This window comes from Mandrillus leucophaeus, unplaced genomic scaffold, assembly GCF_000951045.1.
Source record: "Mandrillus leucophaeus isolate KB7577 unplaced genomic scaffold, Mleu.le_1.0 Scaffold937, whole genome shotgun sequence".
Lineage (NCBI taxonomy): Eukaryota > Metazoa > Chordata > Mammalia > Primates > Cercopithecidae > Mandrillus > Mandrillus leucophaeus.
Genome location: NW_012110219.1, coordinates 45036 through 64647, shown reverse-complemented (window position 1 = coordinate 64647; position 19612 = coordinate 45036).

Genomic DNA, 19612 nt, shown 5'->3' with positions numbered 1-19612 from the left:
AGCTTGACTAACATTAGACAAACTTCTTCTTGACTCGAGGCCAGACCTCATTTTTCTTAGAGGATTTACTTTAGAAAGCTTGTTACTGTACATTCTTTCTCTTCCTTCCCCCTTTGAGATGCAAATATATTAGAAGCCTCTAACCAGTTTCATACCCCAGGAATGTCTTCCCAAGGACCTGGGAGCCATCCCTTTGAAATGTAATTATCAAGGAAGATAGTGCCCCTATGTGCCAGTCTCTGGATGGATAGGAGCCTAATTCAATCGTGACCAATTAGGGAACACAGATGGCCTAATCACAAAGGCAATAATTTGCAAACTCAGGAAACTAACTCAATGTGCTCATATTACATTGATTAACCTCCCCTCTATTGTCCTCCAGTACTGTTCCACTAGCTCATCCCTGTCCCTTTAAAACCTCCCGGCCCTTTGTTCTCATGGAACTGAGTTCAGACTGAGTTCTAGCTTACCTCCCCTATTGCAATAGCCTTGCTTGTTTAACTTTGTCCGGCGAAATTCTGCCTTGACAATTTTAATTTATCACTCTAGTCCCCCACAGAAACAAATATATTATTGTAGACAGCAATTTTTAGTATTTGGTTAACTTTCCATGTAAAATTTTCCAATTTTCTGCTTCAAGATTAACTTTTCTAAGAACAGTAGGCTGCCTATATAAAATGAGTTTAAAATGTCACCATATTAGTTTCCTATTGATGTTACAATAAATTACTACAAATTTCGTGGCCTAAAACAATACAAATTTATTATCTTACAGTTCTGGAGGTTAGAAGTCCAAAATGAGTCTCACTGGACTAAACTCAAGGTGTTGGCAGGGCTGGTTCCTACTTAAAGCTTTAGGGGAAAATCCTTTTCCTTAAGTTTTCTAGCTTCTAGAGGCTACTCACATTCCTTGGCTCCTGGCTCTGCATCACTCCAACCTCTGATTCATCACCACATATCCTTTCCTGACTCTAACTCTCCTACTTCCCTTTTCCTTTACAAGGACCTTTATACATTGGGCCAACCCAGATAATCAAAGATGACCTTCCATCCCAAGATCCTTAATCACAACAGTAAAGTCCCTTTTTTTCGCCATGCAAAATGGCTTTCACTTATTCTGATGATTGAGATGTAAACATCTCTGGGTTCCAATATTCTGCCTACTTACAATAGTCCGATGCAGAATATGTAGGCTATATTTCTGGAAGATCAGAAAATATCAATTACGTGTAGAAAGTTAGAAGTAACACCACCTAGGTAAGATAAATGCATCAGGATGAATAAAGATATGAAAGAACAAAGTAATCATAATCTGGTTTGGCATATGAATATTCAAAATCTAGATGAAGGGGAGAAAATTGAGAAATGTCAAGACAGCCAAGAAATGAGTAGCTATAGCACTCATAGTAAGTCTCTGATAATGTTGACTTCTTCCTAAACTGGAACATCTGCTGCAAGTTACCTTCCTTTTTCTCAGGCCTTGTCACCCTGTTTTTTTTTTTTTCCTTCCACTTTTATTTTCAGTTCAGGGGTACATGTGCAGGATGTGTAGGTTTGTTACATAGGTAAATGTGTGCCATTGTGGTTAGCTGCACAGATCATCCCTTCACCTAGGTATTAAGTCCAGCATCCATTAGCTATTCTTCCTGATGCACTCCTTCCCCCACCATGCCCCTCCGACAGTCCTTAGTGTGTGTGTTTTTCCCCACCATGTGTCCATGTGTTCTCATCATTCAGCTCATACTTATAAGTAAGATCATGTGGTGTTTGGTTTTCTGTTCCTGCATTGGTTTGCTGAGGATAAAGGCTTCCAACTCCATGTCCCTGCAAAGGACATGATCTCATTCCTTTTTATGGCTGCATAGTATTCCATGGTGTATATGTACCACATTTTTTTATCCAGTTGGTTTCATTGTTTTTATGGCTGCATAGTATTCCATGGTATATATGTACCATATTTTCTTTATCCAGTCTATCATTGATAGGCATTTAGGTTGAATCCATGTCTTTAATAGTGTGAATAGTGCTACAATGGACATAGCATGCATGTATCTTTATAATAGAATGATTTCTGTTCCTTTGGGTACATACCCAGTAATGGGATTGCTGGGTTAAATGTATTTCTGCCTCTAGGTCTTTGAAGAATTGCCACACTGTCTTCCACAATGGTTGAATTAATTTACACTCCCACCAACAGTGTAAAAACATTCCTTTTTCTCTGCAACCTCGCCAGTATCTGTTGTTTTTTGACTTTTTAATATTATTATTAAATATTAAATATTAATATTATTATCTCATTCTGACTGGCATGAGATGGTATCTCATTGTGGTTTTGATTTGCATTTCTCTAATGATCACTGATGTTGAGCTATTTTTCATGTTTGTTTGCCACATGTACAAACATGTGGCAAACATGTTTGTACATGTTTTGAGAAGTATCTGTTCATGTCCTTTGCCCACTTTTTAATGAGGTTGTTTGTTTTTTTCATGTACATTTGTTTAAGTTCCTTGTAGACTTTGGATATTAGACCTTTGTCAGATGGATAGATTGCAAAAGATTTCTCCCATTCTGTAGGTTGTCTGTTTTTTTCCTGTAAATTTGTTTGAGTTCCTCGTAGATTCTGGATATTAGACCTTTGTGGGATGGAAAGATTGCAAAGATTTTCTCCCACTCTGTAGTTTGCCTATTCACTCTGATGATAGTATCTTTTGCTGTGCAGAAGCTCTTTAGTTTAATTAGATCCCATTTGCCAAATTTTGCTTGTGTTGTGATTGCTTTTGGCATTTTCGTCATGAAATCTTTGCCCACGCCTATTCAGGAATGGTATAGAGAACTCAGAAATAAGACTGCACACCTACAACCATCTGATCTTCGACAAACCTGACAAAAACAAGCAATGGGGGAAAGGCTCCCTAATTAATAAATTGTGCTGGAAGAATTGGCTAGCCATATGCAGAAAATTGAAACTGGACCCCTTCCCTACACCATATACAAAAAGTAACTCAAGATAGATTAAAGACGTAAATGTAAAACCCAAAACTATAAAAACCCTAGAAGAAAATCTAGGCAATACTTATTTTTTCATATGAGTATATTTTCTTGCCTGATCTTTATACTTATGAAAATACTGAGAAACCACAAAATTTATTACATCCATTATTTTGCTGAGAAATATCAAAATTTACAAAATAATGTACACATTAGGAAATAAATATATATTTTTGAACTGAATTGGTAAATGCATGTTACAATTAAATTTCATAGCCAGATATGGTGGCACATGCCTGTCATTCCAGGTACTGAGGCTGAAAGCTGAGGCAGGAGAATTGCTTGAATCCGGGAAGCAAAGGTTGCAGTGTGCCACTGCACTCCGGCCTGGGAGTCAGAGTGAGACTGCGTCTCAAAAAAAAAAAAATTCAACCTGTCTCCACAGTTCTTTCTCATCTGTCATAAAAATAAAGTGAATACGGATAATTCAAGGGACTAACTCTTTATTATTGATAACATTTTAATATTAATAACTGAACAAGAGAACACTGTCATGAACATTTTGAAAGTCTTAAAGTAAAATACAAATTATGTAAAGTTAGTATTTATTTTCAAAAATACACTCTACAAACATTAAAACTTTAAAAATGCATAAGAATATATCTCAAATGAAACTAACACAAAATTTCTTCCATATTTTTCAGGATCAAACTATTCTGTATATGGCCACTTAAAGATATAACTTGGCGATATTTTTTTTCTTTAGAGGTAGCCTCATTTTATAGATACATATTTTAAATATGTGTATGTAATTTATTTACTTGAGTGGTCTGCTGGTAACAGAGACTTAGATTGTTCCCAGTATTCACTGTTATAAATAGTAACTTAATGGCCTTCCATGTAATTGCATCTTGAATAATTTTTGTCAGTTTATCTATAGGGTAATCTGTGAATATTGCCATTTCTAAAAAGGGAATACAGTATGTATGTTTAAATTTAAGAGATTTTACAAAATTACCCTTCAAAATGGGAGCACTAATGTATCTTCCTACTCATAGTGTATGACATTAACAGTTCAACATCCTTACCAATACTGAATATTATAATTGTGTATATAATTAATTATTTTCCTTATAGATTTCTGGTTTTCTGACTAACTTATGTATACATTCCTTCCTTATGCAGATACTTTTTCTTTCTTTCTTTTTTTTTTTTTCGAGATGGAGTCTCACTCTGTCGCCCAGGCTTGAGTGCAGTGGCATGATGTCAGCTCACTGCAACCTCCGCCTCCCAGGTTCAAGCGATTTTCCTTGTCTCAGCCTCCCGAGTAGCTGGGAATACAGGCACAAGCCACCACGCCTGGCTAATTTTTTTTTTTCGTATTTTTGGTAGAGATGGAGTTTTGCCATGATGACCAGGCTGGTCTCAAAAAACTCCTGACCTCAGGTGATCTGCCCCACCTTTGGCCTCCCAAAGTGCTAGGTATAGGCATGAGCCACCACGCCCGGCCTTTACGCAGATACTATGTATAATATTTACTCATGTTTTCTTTGAGTGCATTAATGTTTTATTTATTTATATTTAAATATTTTAATCCAAATATAAATGTGATGTTTGTATTTAGATAGGGTTAATTTTACAAATGAATAGCCAACTGGTCCAATACTATCCTTTCTGCTATGAACTGATAAACCACTTTTATTATATGCCAAATACCTACAGATACTTGAATATGTTTATAAATTACATATTCTATTTGATCTGTCCTTCCCTGTCTTTTTTATTTAAATATTCCTTATTTTTTCCAACTTTTTCATTATTTGTTTTACATATACAAACTTTACTATTATTTTTGACAACCTAATAAAAATACTAATGATATTTTCATTTTGATATAATTGATTTCATAGATTTCTTTTGGGAGATTTTATTTTATTTTCAGAAAAAAAAAACTTTTAGCTAATAAAATATGACATTCTATTTATTGTAGAATTATATGTTCCTTAATAGGATTTTATCTCTGTTATATATATATTCAGCATATTCTCTGTTAGAATTTTTTCTAGATATTTTATCATCTTATTTACTAAAGTAAATGGATTATTGTCGTTTTACTATATTTTAATTAGTTATTATTTATATATAAGAAAGCTACTAATATGTTTTCATATTGATTTTGCAACCACCCACATTACTAAAATCATGTTGCTGCTGACTCCACTTGACTCTATCCCATACCTTTCACTACTTTTTAAAAAAGAAATGGTGTCAATTAACATCTCAATAGTAATGTTAAGTGATATGGTGGATAGAAAGCACATTCCTGACTGTAAGAGTAATGCTGCTAGAAATAAGCATGATGCTGGATTTGGCTCTGAAATATATACTGTTTTTTTGTATCAGTGAGATAATCATCCACTCCCTTTTCAGTAAACTTTAAAAAATCAGAAATGAGTGATAGCTTTAAGTAAACACTTTTTGGTTTTTGTTTGTCTGGAATGAGTTATGAGATGTATATATACTCCCCATGTTGAATTCTGCATACTTATGATGTTATATACTTTTTCTTTTTTCTTTTTAATTTATGTTTAATTTACAAATAATAATTATGTGTATTTATGGAGTACAATACAATCGTTTTGATCTATGTATACCTTATAGAAAGATTCAAATTAATTGCATATCATTAAATTTTGATAATATTTAACTAATATGTGTTCAAAATTACAAGGGACAATTGTTTACAATTACAATTGTTTCTTTTTTTCTTATTTTTGGACCATATCAGACTTTTTGTTGCATGTGTATGTTGGCTTTTAAAAATATTTTGAGTGTTTTCCTTCTTCCTATTTGCTCTGGAAATTTTTAAATAGGTTAGAATTATACTTTAGGTTAGAATTATACTATCGTGTCCTTGAAAATGTGAAATAATAATTCGAATGTGAAGCTGACAAATATATTTGGTAATACTCACATTTTTATTCTTATTAGGTTCTTTTTATGTCAACCCTGGAAATTCATGTTTGATCTAGATTAGATAATCATTCTTTTTTTTTTTTTTGAGACGGAGACGGAGTCTGTCTCTGTCGCCCAGGCTGGAGTGCACTGGCAGGATCTTGGCTCACTGCAACCTCTGTCTCCTGGGTTCAAGTGATTTTCCTGCCTCAGCCTCCCGAGAAGTTGGGATTACAGGCACGCGCCACCACACCCAGCTGATTTTTGTATTTTTAGTAGAGATGGGGTTTCACCACGTTGGTCAGGCTGGTCTTGAACTCCTGACCTCGTGATCCACCCGCCTTGGCCTCCCAAAGTGCTGAGATGACAGGTGCAAGCCGCTGTGCCCAGCCATCGTCATTTTTATCTGGATATCAATATTGATTTGTCATTGTCTTAGCAGAAGTGATTCAAAAAATCTTCCAGCATTGTATTTCTTACAGTATATATTTCTCTTTTTAGTTCTGTCTTGGCTTTTTGTTTGCTCTATAACTAAGTTGACCATAAAATTTATCACTCAAATCAGGACTTCATTAAAAGTAAAAGGAGGCACCATTAATAATTATGTGAGGAAAACAGGCATAAACTGGGGCATATAAACATGCTCTCTATAACTTCTATTTTATTTCTTGTGTTTGTATGCGTATGTGTGCACACATGATTCTACTCCAATATGAAATGTTTAAAGTCTATTCTAGTTTTTATAAAGATGTCCTTTTGAAATTGATATAATATACTTGGAGCTCTAGTTGTTAATATAGAAACTTAGGTATTATCCTTCCCAGAAAGACCAGAAATCTGTGTACTTTTACATCCTCCCACCATCCCTTCTTTGATCCCCCGCCAACAACTATTTTTTCATGTTTTGTCTTTCTTTTATTTTATCAAACTTTCTAATTTCTATCTTATGTAACTATATTCCTGAAGACCGTTTAACCTTAGCTTTATCTTTCTTTTTTTTTTTTTTTTTTTTTTTGACAACTTCAACTGTTTTTTGTGATGAAGTGGAATGTTTCCATACGAAGCCTACAATAGCATAGATTATGTTATCAGTAACTATGATTTTTTTTTTTTTTTGGTCTGCCTTTTCCTGAAAAAATATTTAAGTGACAGAAAGAAGTTTCAGCTTTTGTTGATAACCTGATGAGATTTGGCAAACACAGTTCTTGGTGCTGAGAAACGGGAAAGCCCCTGCCAGCCAGAAACTGACCTGACACTCACAGCTAGGTTTTGGTGTTCTCCAGATGAACACAAACAGTTTCATAGAATATCATCAGTGTAATCACCCTGTGACCATGAGGAATTAACACAAAAACAAGACCACTCTATAATCATATTTGATCACAGACAAAAACACGAACACTTTCTAAACCACAAAAAGAGTCAGACATCCCCCCAATCTGACTAATATGTGCAACTGCTGCCTCATTACCAGTTGCACATTTAGGCACACTTCTTTCTTCTCTCCTTCTAGATAAGATACCCAATTATAGAATTATGTCTGCTTCCTGAAAGTGAATATGAAGCTTACCACTAACTGTTTTTCAAAGGGTTCCTGGTACATCATTGGTCAAGGATTCACGTTATCAGAATTTTTGTTTGCTTTTTTTTATTGTTATTTAAGAAAATGAGGCAGGGGCTTATGGGTTCCTACCTGTTTAAGAATGCCTGTTACTTTAATACTGGAGTAACAGTTAAGTTTTCATATTTTATTTCACAGAAATATATGTAGTAATGCCTCTATTGTCCTCGTGCACTGAATACTATGTTAAAGAAGACTGAGGCAGTGTGATATTCAAATTTCGTGGCAGATTTGCCTTGATTTTTACCTATATTGTCTATAGGTAAAAATTTTTGTACCTTATTGTTGAAATTCCAAAGCATTACTATGTGTTGCTTTCATCTGTTCTGTTTCAGTCTTCCTTAGACTATTGTACATATTCATTGGTTCTTTATTTTTAAATAAAATATTTTAATTTCACCTTAGAATTATTTTTCTGTTCCATTTACTGGCATTTTAAAGACATACTAATTATTTCCCAGAGATCATGCCTATTTATCCTCCAGAACAATTATCTTCTAAGGACCTTTTAAAAAAATGTTTTCTTGTGTCCAGGTGTGGTGGCTTTCACCTGTAATCCCAGCACTCTGGGATTCGCTTGAGGCCAGGAGTTCGAAACCAGCCTGAGCAACACAGTGAGATCCCATCTCTACCAAAAAAAAAAAAAGTTTTAAATACCTAGGCTTAGTGGCATGCACCTGTAGTCCCACCTACTTGGGAGGCTGAGGTCCGAGGATTACTTGAGCCCAGGAGTTTAAGACTGCTGTGAGCCGAGATTGTGCCACTGCACTCCATCCTGGGCAACAGAGTGAGATACTGTCAAAAAAAAAAAAAAAAGTTTTCTTTTGATATAATCACAGAGTCACAGAAAGTTGCAAAGAAAATATCTCCTTCACCCAGTTCTCCACAATGGTAGCACCTAACATAATTATAGTACAATATCAAAACTAGAAAATTGGCATTGGTATAATGTGTGTATAGAATTCTAAGCCATTTCTCACTTATATAGATTTGTGTAATCACTACTGCAATCAAGATTCAGAACTATTTCATCACCACAAAAATCTTCTTTGTGCTACTTCTTTATACTAACACCAACACCATTCCTCCCACCATCCCTAAACCCTGGCAAGCACTAATCTGTTTTCCATTTATATACTTTGTCACTCTGAGAATATTATATAAATGGAATAAAACAGTATCTGATCTTTTGAGATTGGCATTTTTTACTCAGCATAATCCCCTTGAGATCCATCCAGTTTGTTGTGTACGTAATCATTTGTTATTTTCTTATTGTGCAATGCTATGGATTACCACAGTTTGTATAATTCTTTATCTTTTGAGGAACATTTTGGTTGTTTTCAGTTTTCAGCTATTACAAATAAAATTACTATGAACAAATGTGTGCTGTATTTTTGCATGGACATAAAATTTCATTCCTCTGAGATAAATGCCCAGCAGTGAAATTGCTGGGTTATATGATAGTTGTATACTTATTTTTTGAGTAAAATGCTGAACAGTTTTTTTCAGAGTGACTGTACCATTATTTATATTCCTGCCAGCAATGTATGAGTAATCCAGCTTCTCCACATACTTGGCAGCACTTGATGTTTTCACTTTTTTTTCTCATTTATTCATTCTGATAGGTGTGTAATTATATCTCATTGTAATTTCAGTTTGCATTTTCCTAATGGCTAGTGACGTCAAACATCTTTTCAAGGGTTTATTTGTCACCCATATATACTCTTTGGTGAAATATCTCTTCATATCTTCTTCCTATTTGCAAATTGAATGTTTTGATTTTTTATTGTTGAATTTTGAACATTCTTCACATATTTTAGATATGAATCCTTTCTCAAACATGTGATTTCCAGGTATTTTCTTCTGGTCAGTACATATCTTTTCATCTTCTTTATGGGATCTTTTATAGAGAATAAAACTTAATTTAGGTAAGGTCAAATTTAATTATTATTTTTTTAATGATCATGCGTTTGATGTCAAGTGTAAGAAGCCTTTATCAAGCCTTAGGTCCTAAAGATATTCGCCTATGTTATTTTCTAATAGCTTTATAGGTTCATGTTTTACATTTATTTATTATTTATATGCCTTTTTAGAGACATAGTCTCACTCTGTCACCCAGGCTGGAGTGAAGCGGTGTGATCATAGTTCACTGCAACCTCAAACTCCTGGGCTCAAGCAATCCTCTCACCTCCCTCAGCCACCTAAGTAACTGGGAGGGACTTCAGGCAAACACCACCATGCCCAGCTAATTTTCCTATTTGTAGAGACAGGTTCTCGCTATGTTTCCCATACTGGTCTTAGACCTAGCCTCTGGCAATACTCCCACCTAAGCCTCCCAAAGTGCTGGGATTACAGGTATGAGCCACTGCACCCAGCCTACTTTTAGTTTTCAATTAAATTTTGTATAAGGTGTGAAACTAAGATTAAGATTCATTTCTATTTTTATTTTTATTTGCCTAGGGATGTCTGATTGTTCCAACACTATTTAATGAAAAACTATCTTTCCTCCATTGAATTGTTCTCTTCTTTTTCAAAAGTCAGTTGAGTATATTCATGTATGGCTACTTCTGAGTTCTCTAGCCAGTAGTTCCATTGACTTATGTGTCTGTCCTTCCACCAACACCAAACGGGTTTCATTACTGTAGCTATATAATAAGTCTTTAAACTGAGTAGACTGATTCCTCCTATTTTCATCTTTTTTAAAAAAATGTTTTACTTATTCTAGTCCCCTTGTCCTTTGATATACATTTTAGAATGCACTTAACTACATCTACAAAAAATCTTGCTGAAATTGTGATGGGAATTGCATTAATCCTGTATATCAATTTGGAGAGAATTAACATCTTTATTATGTTGACTCTTCCAATTTGTGAACATAATATTTCTCTACAGTAATTTAGATCTTCCTTCAGTTTCCTCACCAGTATTTTATAGTTTTCAGTACACAGATCTTGTACATGTTTTGTTAGATTTAAATCTTAATATGTTACTTTTTAAGCAATTGTCAATCCTTGTATTTTTGGACAATATCAATACTTTGGTCTCTGTGTGCTTATTGCTACTATATAAAAATATGATTGGTCTTTATATGTTGACCTTGTATCTGTGACCTTTCTGGACTCACTTATTAGTTCTAGAAAATATTGTGTTTTCTTTCCTTTCTTTCTTTTTTTGAAACGGAGTCTCACTCTGTTGCCCAGGCTGGAGTGCAGTGGCGTGATTTCAGCTCACTGCAACCTCCTCCTCCCAGGTTCAAGTGATTCTCGTGCCTCAGCCTCCTGAGTAGCTGGGATTACAGGCGTGCACCAACACACTCAGCTAATTTTTGTATTTTTATTAGAGACGGAGTTTCACTATGTTGGCCAGGCTGGTTTCAAACTCCTGGCCTCAAGTGATCCTCCTGCCTCAGCCTCCCAAAGTGCTGGGATTACAGGTATGAGTCACCCATGTGCCCGGCAGAACTATTGTTTTTTAACTTTAAAACATTCTATCTGTGATATTCTTTTTGTCTGTGTTTTTGTTTTTGTTTACATATAAGTTCCCAATAATTATTTCTTGGGAATTTCTTGGGAATTTAAATATAAATCATCATATTATCTGGAAATAGCAACTGTTTTATTTCTTCCTTTGTTATTTATTTTCTGTTCTTTGTTTATTGTGCTGGCTAAGGCTTACAACACTATGTTGAATAGGAGGCCTGAGAGGAGACATCCCTGCCTTGTTTCTGTTCCTAGTGGGGAAGCATTCAGAATTTCATCGTTAAATATGATAGTAGCTGTGGGTTTTAGTAGATGTTCTTTAGCAAATTAAAGAAGTTCCCCTCTATTCCCAGTCTGCTGATAGCTTTTATCATGAACAGTGTTGGGTTTTGTCAAATGCTTTTTCTGAATCAAGTGATATGGTCTTATGATTTTTTTACTTTAGCTTGTGATACGGTGCATTGCATTGATTAATTTTCAAATGTTGAACCAGCCTTGAATACTAACACCTACTTGGTTATGGTGTACAATCTTTTTTATACATCACTGGATTATATTTGCTAATATGTAGTTGAAGATATTTGTGTTTAAATTCATGATAGAAATTGGTCTATAGTCATCTTTTTTGTACTGTCTTTGCTTTTGGTATCAAGGTAATACTGGCCTCATAAGATGAGCTGGTGAAGAGTCCCCTCCCCTTCTATTTTGTGGAAGACTGTATAAAATTGGTATTAATTCTTCTTTAAATACTATACTTCTCCAGCAAAACAATATGGTCCTGGATATTTCCTTTTTAAGAGTTTTAGAATTACAAATCAATTTCACTAGTGTGTATAGGGACTATTCAGGTTGTTTAATTTTTCTTGATTGAGTTGTGGTAGTTTATGTTTTTTGAGGAATTGATCTGTTTTTTCTAAGTTGCCAAATTTATGATAAAATGTGTTTGCAGTTTTTTCTTACTGCCTTTTTAAAATGGCTTTAGAATATGTAGTGATGTTTCCTGATTCATTTCTGATATTGATATCGGTGTGTCTTCTCACTTTTTAATCTTTGTCAGAATTACTGGAGGTTTATTAATTTCATTGACTTTTTCCAAAGAACCAATTTTTTGTTTCATTGATTTCCCCCATTTTCCTGTTTTCAATTTCATTGATTTGTGACTTTTCTTCCCTTTCCTTCCTTGTGCTTGCTTTGTGCTTCTTTTGCTCTTTTCCATATTTTTGTGGTTAGGTTTTAGATTATTAATTTTAGATACTGGTCACTGGCATAAAAAGTAATTTTTGATCAAAATGTAGGCATTTGGATTTTGTTATGAGTCTGACTCTTATTCAAATCTGGTGTTTTAGAAGGCCTCCTCCTGCAGAGGAAGGGAGGCACCACCTTGTAACTGCCATGTGGGGAGAAAGAATCCAGGTTCTCCACTTAGCCTGATACATACCACCTGATTATGAAGGGCACCCTGCTATTGCTAGGTTGGCCTGGAGTTCAGGCTCCCCACTAGGCCTGTCTTGATACAAGTCTGGCTTGGAATAGGAGCATGCCTCTTTACTGCTTTCTTACACTTACATTGCAGGATCATGGCCTTCTCACCACTGAATGGTATTCAAAGTCCTGGCTTTCCACTAGGCCTCCTCTGACACAATGCCAGTGAGGAGGGAGAGGGACATCTTGTTACTGCCTGACTGTAGAAGTCCTGGCTTCCCACCCAGCCTTTTCTGACATAACCATGTTGGGGACAGGGAGGGGGTCAGGTGCCCTGCTATAGCCAGGCAAGAATGGAATTCTAGTTTGGGGTGGGGCTGTATTTTTTTCTGTGGTGTTTGGCTGGAGTAGAACAATTTTTGTCTAAAAAAAAATTATTTCCTGCTAGGCTGCCACTTTTTTCGTTCTTTAGCTAAAGACAGAGGCATTTCTTGTTTTATTTATTTATTTATTTTTGAGCCCATTGGCATTTCTGGGTTGCCAGCTTCTTTATTACCCAGTCTGGTATATATAAGGCAAAAATAAAACCCAAGCACTTACTTAAGGCAAAAAGAAAACTCAGGGCACGACTGTGTCATTCCTTGAGTCCTGAGGTCTGTAGGCAGTCTGTAGGCAGTCTGTTTCTTTCCATGTTTCAGAGTTTCCTTATATGCGTTTTGTATATAATGTTCAGAATTTTTAGCTGTAAATAGCAGGAGGACTAAAGAAAAATACATCTTTTCCATAATTCCAGAAGTACAAATCAAGATTTATCTCTAAAATCTTTTTATCTTTTTAATTTTATTATTTGTGATTATTTCAAGATGTTCTACTTTGTTACCAACAACTTGCTATATTTAGTCTCTCATCAGCTGCTTATGATTTATTTGTTCATTCTGTCAGAATGTGAGTTCGAACTGCCATTTCACCCTTATCATCTCTTTCCATCATTTTATCATCTTATTTTTAATGTCTTCTTTTTCACTGAATGTATTTATTTCAGTTCTGCTGTAGTGCAAATCATTTATTCTGGGGATTCTTTTAGTTTGTTTGGTTAGGTCGTGATTTCTGCTCCTGTCTTTTTTTTCTCTGTGTGTCTTTTTCATATTATGCTTCTGTATTTCACTTTTTTTTTCATTTTGACGTGTAGTAGTTCCCCCCTTATCCATGGGGGGTATGTTACAAGATTCCCAGTGGATGTCTGAAGCTGTGGATAGGACTGAATCCTATATACACTATATTTTTTCCTCTATATAGAAAGCAAAAAAAAAAATAGAGTGTATATATGTGTGTGTGTATATATATGTGTATAAATATGTGTGTATGTGTATGTGTGTGTGTATATATATACGCATATACATATATGTATATGTGTGTATATATGTGTATGTGTGTGTGTGTGTATATATATACACACACATATACACTATGTTATATATATGTATATACTTATACCTAAATAATATATACTTAAATATATTTATATCATATATCATAGGTGTGTGTGTATATATATATGATAAAGTTTATACATTAGGCACAGTGAAAGACTAACAACAATAATAATAAACTAGCACAGTTTTAACAATATACTGTAGTAAAAGTTATGTGAATGTGGTCTCTCTCTCAAAATATCTTAATATTTTCAGACTGAGGCTGACTGTGTACAACAAACCACAGGAAGCAAAACCTCAGATAAGGGGGCCTACTGTAATTGGCATGATATTTCTTTTCATCTTATTTTTAAGTAAGGTGGAAAGTGCCATGAACACTATTGGCTCTGGTTTAATGTGTGTAAAGTATCCTTGATTCTTTCTCACTATATCTGTGACCTGTTTGTCTCACTTTCTATATGAGAGTTGGATACTAAGTGTTCTACTCAGTTTTCTTTGAAAACTGGTGGTGGTCAAAGAAAGGGGGACAGAAGCTTCTGGGAATTGGTATAGATCTTGAAGGTATTTGTCATTTTCTAGATGTCCTTAACAAGCACCGGTGTCATTGTAGGGAAGTATGGTGTGAGGAGATTAATATTTGGATGCATACATTTTCTGAAGAAACAATTTATGGGATTATATTATTTTTCTTAATGTTATTGGGTCCAGGAAAGGTACATTCATGGTGTAATCAAATTTTACTTGATGTTTTGGAACTGTTATAATTTCTTTCTTTCTTTAACTTTCTTTAACTTAATGGAGAGTAAGTTAATTTATAAATGATTTATTATTCGTTTAAATTTGCTCAGCAGATTGGTAGCTCTAATAACTGTTGTGTGATGAGATTCCACATATGCTTTAAATTGTTCTTTAAAATCTACAGGGAGCCTTGGAAACTTTGCTTTAGATAGAGACAGTTACCTCATCATCATTCTCTTACCTGAAATTGTTAACTCTGCTGTCAAACAGTGGAGGAAACATAAGAGAAACTCATTAGGAAAATTCTGTGAAATTTGAAAATAGGGAAAAGAGACTACTGGCCTTGACTTCCTATTGTCTGGGCTATTTTACAAGTCACTGGAGCAGAGATAAACTTTTATATTTTTTATCTGGTAGAGATTAAAGTAATTTATGTCCATTGAAACAGACCACCCTCGAGGGTTTATGGGCCAGTTAAACATTAACCAGTTTTGTATGTAACCCAACAATCTAACTCAAGCATTTCTTTGTTAAATTGCCTGTATACTTAACTGTTAAAATGTTTTTGGGGCTTTTATTTTTATTATCTTACAGGTTCTTAACTATTTAATAAAGTAAATATCTTTAGCATTGTTCATTTTAAATGTTTCTTAGTTTCATGATTTTACCTTTTTGAAAATTACATTTTAACCATATTTGAGGTTTCTCTGCGATTCCACAGTGGTCTCGCCTTTTGGAGCCAAGTAAACTAAACCTCTTGGGCTGGTTAAACCTAGCCCTGTCTTTCCTTGGCTCCTGGAGTGAATCCCAAGGGGCAATAAAACTTTCATTTTACTGACTCTATTTTTCTAAGTTGCTTTTTTCCCCTTTCTGTTGATTTTATATTTTTATATTTGTTTCTGGTTTTTACTCAGCTAACAAGTTATGTTCCCTTGCTGGCAGCAATGATTAGAAATTGGTTATAGACCATTTGGTGATATCTGTCAGATGAATAATAGAGATTTATTCTCTGCTGTGTGAGAGATGACAGAGAATATGATTAATCGTTTTCTTTTTTTTTTTGTCTACCTGTGGTGAGCTTAAATTAATTAAGAGTTTTATGCTTATTAGGAAGGTAGAAAGCTCTTTGAGATTTTAACTGAGAGGTTTTGGTAGAAAGCTCTTTTGAGATTTTAACTGAGAGGTAATGTTGAGCTGTGGCTGAATTTGTAGAACAGAAGCTATAGGCTCTCTTTGTGTCTGTGCACCTGTACTTGATAAAAGGACATACCTTTCATGATGTGAGTGTGAGATATTTTCCTATTTCCATGGAGTATTAATAAGTTATATCCTTTAAACTTAAAAAACTACTATTCTGATTTGTTTTTAGAGATAAGTGAGCATATATACAAATTTAATATCCTCCCTCAAAATCACAGAAAATCAATTTGTAAAACTCCTGACCTGATATCTCTAAAGGAAGTGCTAGCTCAAAAACATTTTATGTCTAAGTTTACATAATTAAGGTGAATCTTAGGACAAATTAAACTGGTTTAGTAGTTTTGGTTCAATAATAAATAGTAACTCTTTTTCTTGAGTCTAACAGTCCTGTATGTAGCACAAGCGTTTTGATTTTGTATTTGTTTTTCTTAGATTTGGGTTTGCTTTGTCTTAAAGTGATGAGTTAATCTGAACTTCTAGACTTCTTATACTGTATTATGAATCAAATCATGTTACTCCCAGAAAGCATTTAAGATTATGAAAAAAATTAATTTGTGTTTAGCTAAGTTGAATCATTATTTTACTCATTTTTATATCAGTGGTGATTATGTTTTGTAGTGTTTCTGTTTAAATAAAATTTCCAAGATCCTTAGATGATTTACAAATTTAGATTAATTTTAAATTGAGTTAATTAATGCATAATGATTAGATGCTGCAGGGGAGAAAAAGTAATATATTTCCTTCACACAAGGCAAGGTTCACGGCTGACATGCCTATAACAAAAGACAGATTAACAAGAGAAAAGCATATCAGCATTATGTAACTAAAGTTTTATGTGACACAGAAGCCTTCATAAACGAAGAACCCAAGGCCCAGGGAAAACTGTATTTTTATGATTAGGTCAAATGAAGAAGTATGATTGGACAAAAACGAGATATTACCTAAGGATATTAAACTAGGGGAAACTTAGAAAGAACTGTTTGTTCTGATTTTTTTTGGCCTCTCTGTGTAACATTCCTTCCCTCCAGGTATAGGGCAGGACACCTGTCACATAGGGTCTTATGAACTACTTTCAGGGGAGGTAGGTCAGAGAATTCTTTTATAGCCAACTCTCACACAGAGAGTGTTTATCAAGAGAAAAGGGGTAATTTTGTCTTAAAGGTCAGGTTGTTTCAGGATGTCAAACAGGTTAGTGAAAGACAAAATCTTAATGGATACAGAAAATTGTAAAAGGTTTTAAGAAATGTAGTTTTTATTTGCCTTGGTTTATAATATTTGAGTAGAAAAAAGCAAAGAAATGTATTAAAATTTTGCCAAAGCTGGCTCATTTTTGATGAGTTTATATATGAGAAAATATGTTGAAACTTAATGCCAAATATTATGTAAATGCAAAACTAGAATATGGATTTTTCTGCCTTAAAATGATTAACTTGCTTTAGAGCTCTTAACAAGAGGTAATAAAGATTATTATTTTTCTTCTGTAGGTAATTTCCTATATCACCAAGATAGTTTTCTCTGTTTTGTTTGGATAATTATGTAAAATAACGACACATTCAACACAGATTCTTCACCTGTAAAAAAAGATAAAATGCTTTACAATTATGTTACCTTCTTAAATAATTATTTTAAAATATTTTATTGACACATTGATTAAATGGAGGAACAAATATTGTTTCTTGAGCACTGATCATCCTGACTGAATCAATTGACCTGATCTTTGGCAACTATTTTGATTTCACTTTCTCAAGACAGGACCTAAGTTGAGGAAAACGTAAAATAAAATTTCAGGCTATCTTTTGCATTTAAAGAGATGTTTTAGGTTCTCCAGTGGGTTCTTGGAAAATCAAAGATTTGTTATTTACTCTATAAAAGAAAAAATGCTACAAATATATTGTTTGTTTCCTCCATATTTCTTAACTATACTATTGTAAAAATTACACAAAAATAATTGTCAAATCAGAATAGATACTCAGCCTTCCTAAGGTTAAACTTATATGAGTATAATGTTATTAATATAAATATTCCAGAGACTTCACATTTTATGGGAAAACCCTAGGATTTAGTCAATGCCTATACTGCCATAATACATTCATATCCTTGGAGGAAGCATTGATCAAACTCTTATAAAATAGGGTTTTAGTGCACTCAAATAGAACATTCTGATATTATTAGAACTGTGATTAAGTAACCACAGCCTCTAGTCTCATTACTAAATGGCTTTCTACTCCTGGTATTTGCCTGAAGTCTTTGGTACAAGCCAGAAGCTCAAATATCTATCTTCAACAAATAAAGCAAATGGCAGAGCCTTTTCTAAAGGATAGCATAACAGGTACTGTGAACTATTGACATTTCAAAGAATAGCCTTTTTTTTTTTTTTTTTTTCTTCTTTAGACACAGTGTCTCTGTTGCGTAGGCTGGAGTACAGTGGCGGAATCATTGCTCACTGCAGCCTCAAACTCCTCGGCTCAAGTGATCCTCCCACCTCAGCAGTAATAATCCTAAGGGGGCTAGGACTACAGGCACATGCCACCAAGCCCCGCTAATATTTTAATTTTAATTTTTGCTGAGATAGGGTCTCACTATGTTCCCCAGGCTGGTCCCGAACTCCTGGCCTCAAGCGATCCTCCCACCTCAGCCTCCCAAAGCTCTGGGGTTACAAGTGTGAGCCACAGCACCCAGCTAGAGCTGGCATGGCTTGAACAACTGACAGTCTATATCATGAACTGAGTCAGGATTTTCAGGACTCTTTTTCATTCCAGAAGCAGACAGACTTTGCAAAAGCAAATTGCTGACCTGAGACCTAATGAAACAAAATTCATCATATAGGACTGAGGAAGAAAATCCTATTGTTATTTGGTTGGAAAATTATTGCAATTATTTTTAAATGTGAATTGTAATTGTATGTAAGGATACCCTATTTATTTTTTAAGCTCTTTCTAATTCTCAATTTAGTAGACTATACATCTGTGAACTAAAATGAAATGTTTTAATGGTATCTGATTCTCACTGGCCCCTCAGAATGCAGAAACAGATACTTTTACTTGAGTGTTCTTACTTTTCAAAGCAATGTTATATATTTACTTTCCTAGATTCAATAACAATCTGTACTCCCTTTACCCAGATGTAACTGGGCAAATTGATTGTGCAACCAGGGCCATATCTAGAATATCATATTTTCAAATGATTCTCATCAAATTAAGTAATCAGGTATATGAAGCCCACTTTTTAAAAAATCATACTTTAAGTTCTAGGGTACATGTGCACAACGTGCAGGTTTGTTACATATGTATGCATGTGCCATGTTGGTGTGCTGCACCTGTTAACTCGTCATTTACATTAGCTTTGTCTCCTAATGCTATCCCTCTCCCCTCTCCCCATCCCACGACAGGCCCCAGTGTGTGATGTTCCCCACCCTGTGTCCAAGTTTTCTCATTGTTCAATTCCCACCTATGAGTGAGAACATGCGGTGTTCAGTTTTCTGTCCTTGCGATAGTTTGCTCAGAACGATGGTTTCCAGCTTCATCCATGTCCCTACAAAGGACATGAACTCATCCTTTTTTATGGTTGCATAGAATTCCATGGTGTCTAAGTGCCACATTTTCTTAATCCAGTCTATCATTGATGGACATTTGGGTTGGTTCCAAGTCTTTGCTATTGTGAATAGTGCCACAATAAACATACATGTGCATGTGTCTTTATAGTAGCATGATTTATAATCCTTCGGGTATATACCCAGTAATGGGATGGCTGGGTCAAATGGTATTTCTAGTTCTAG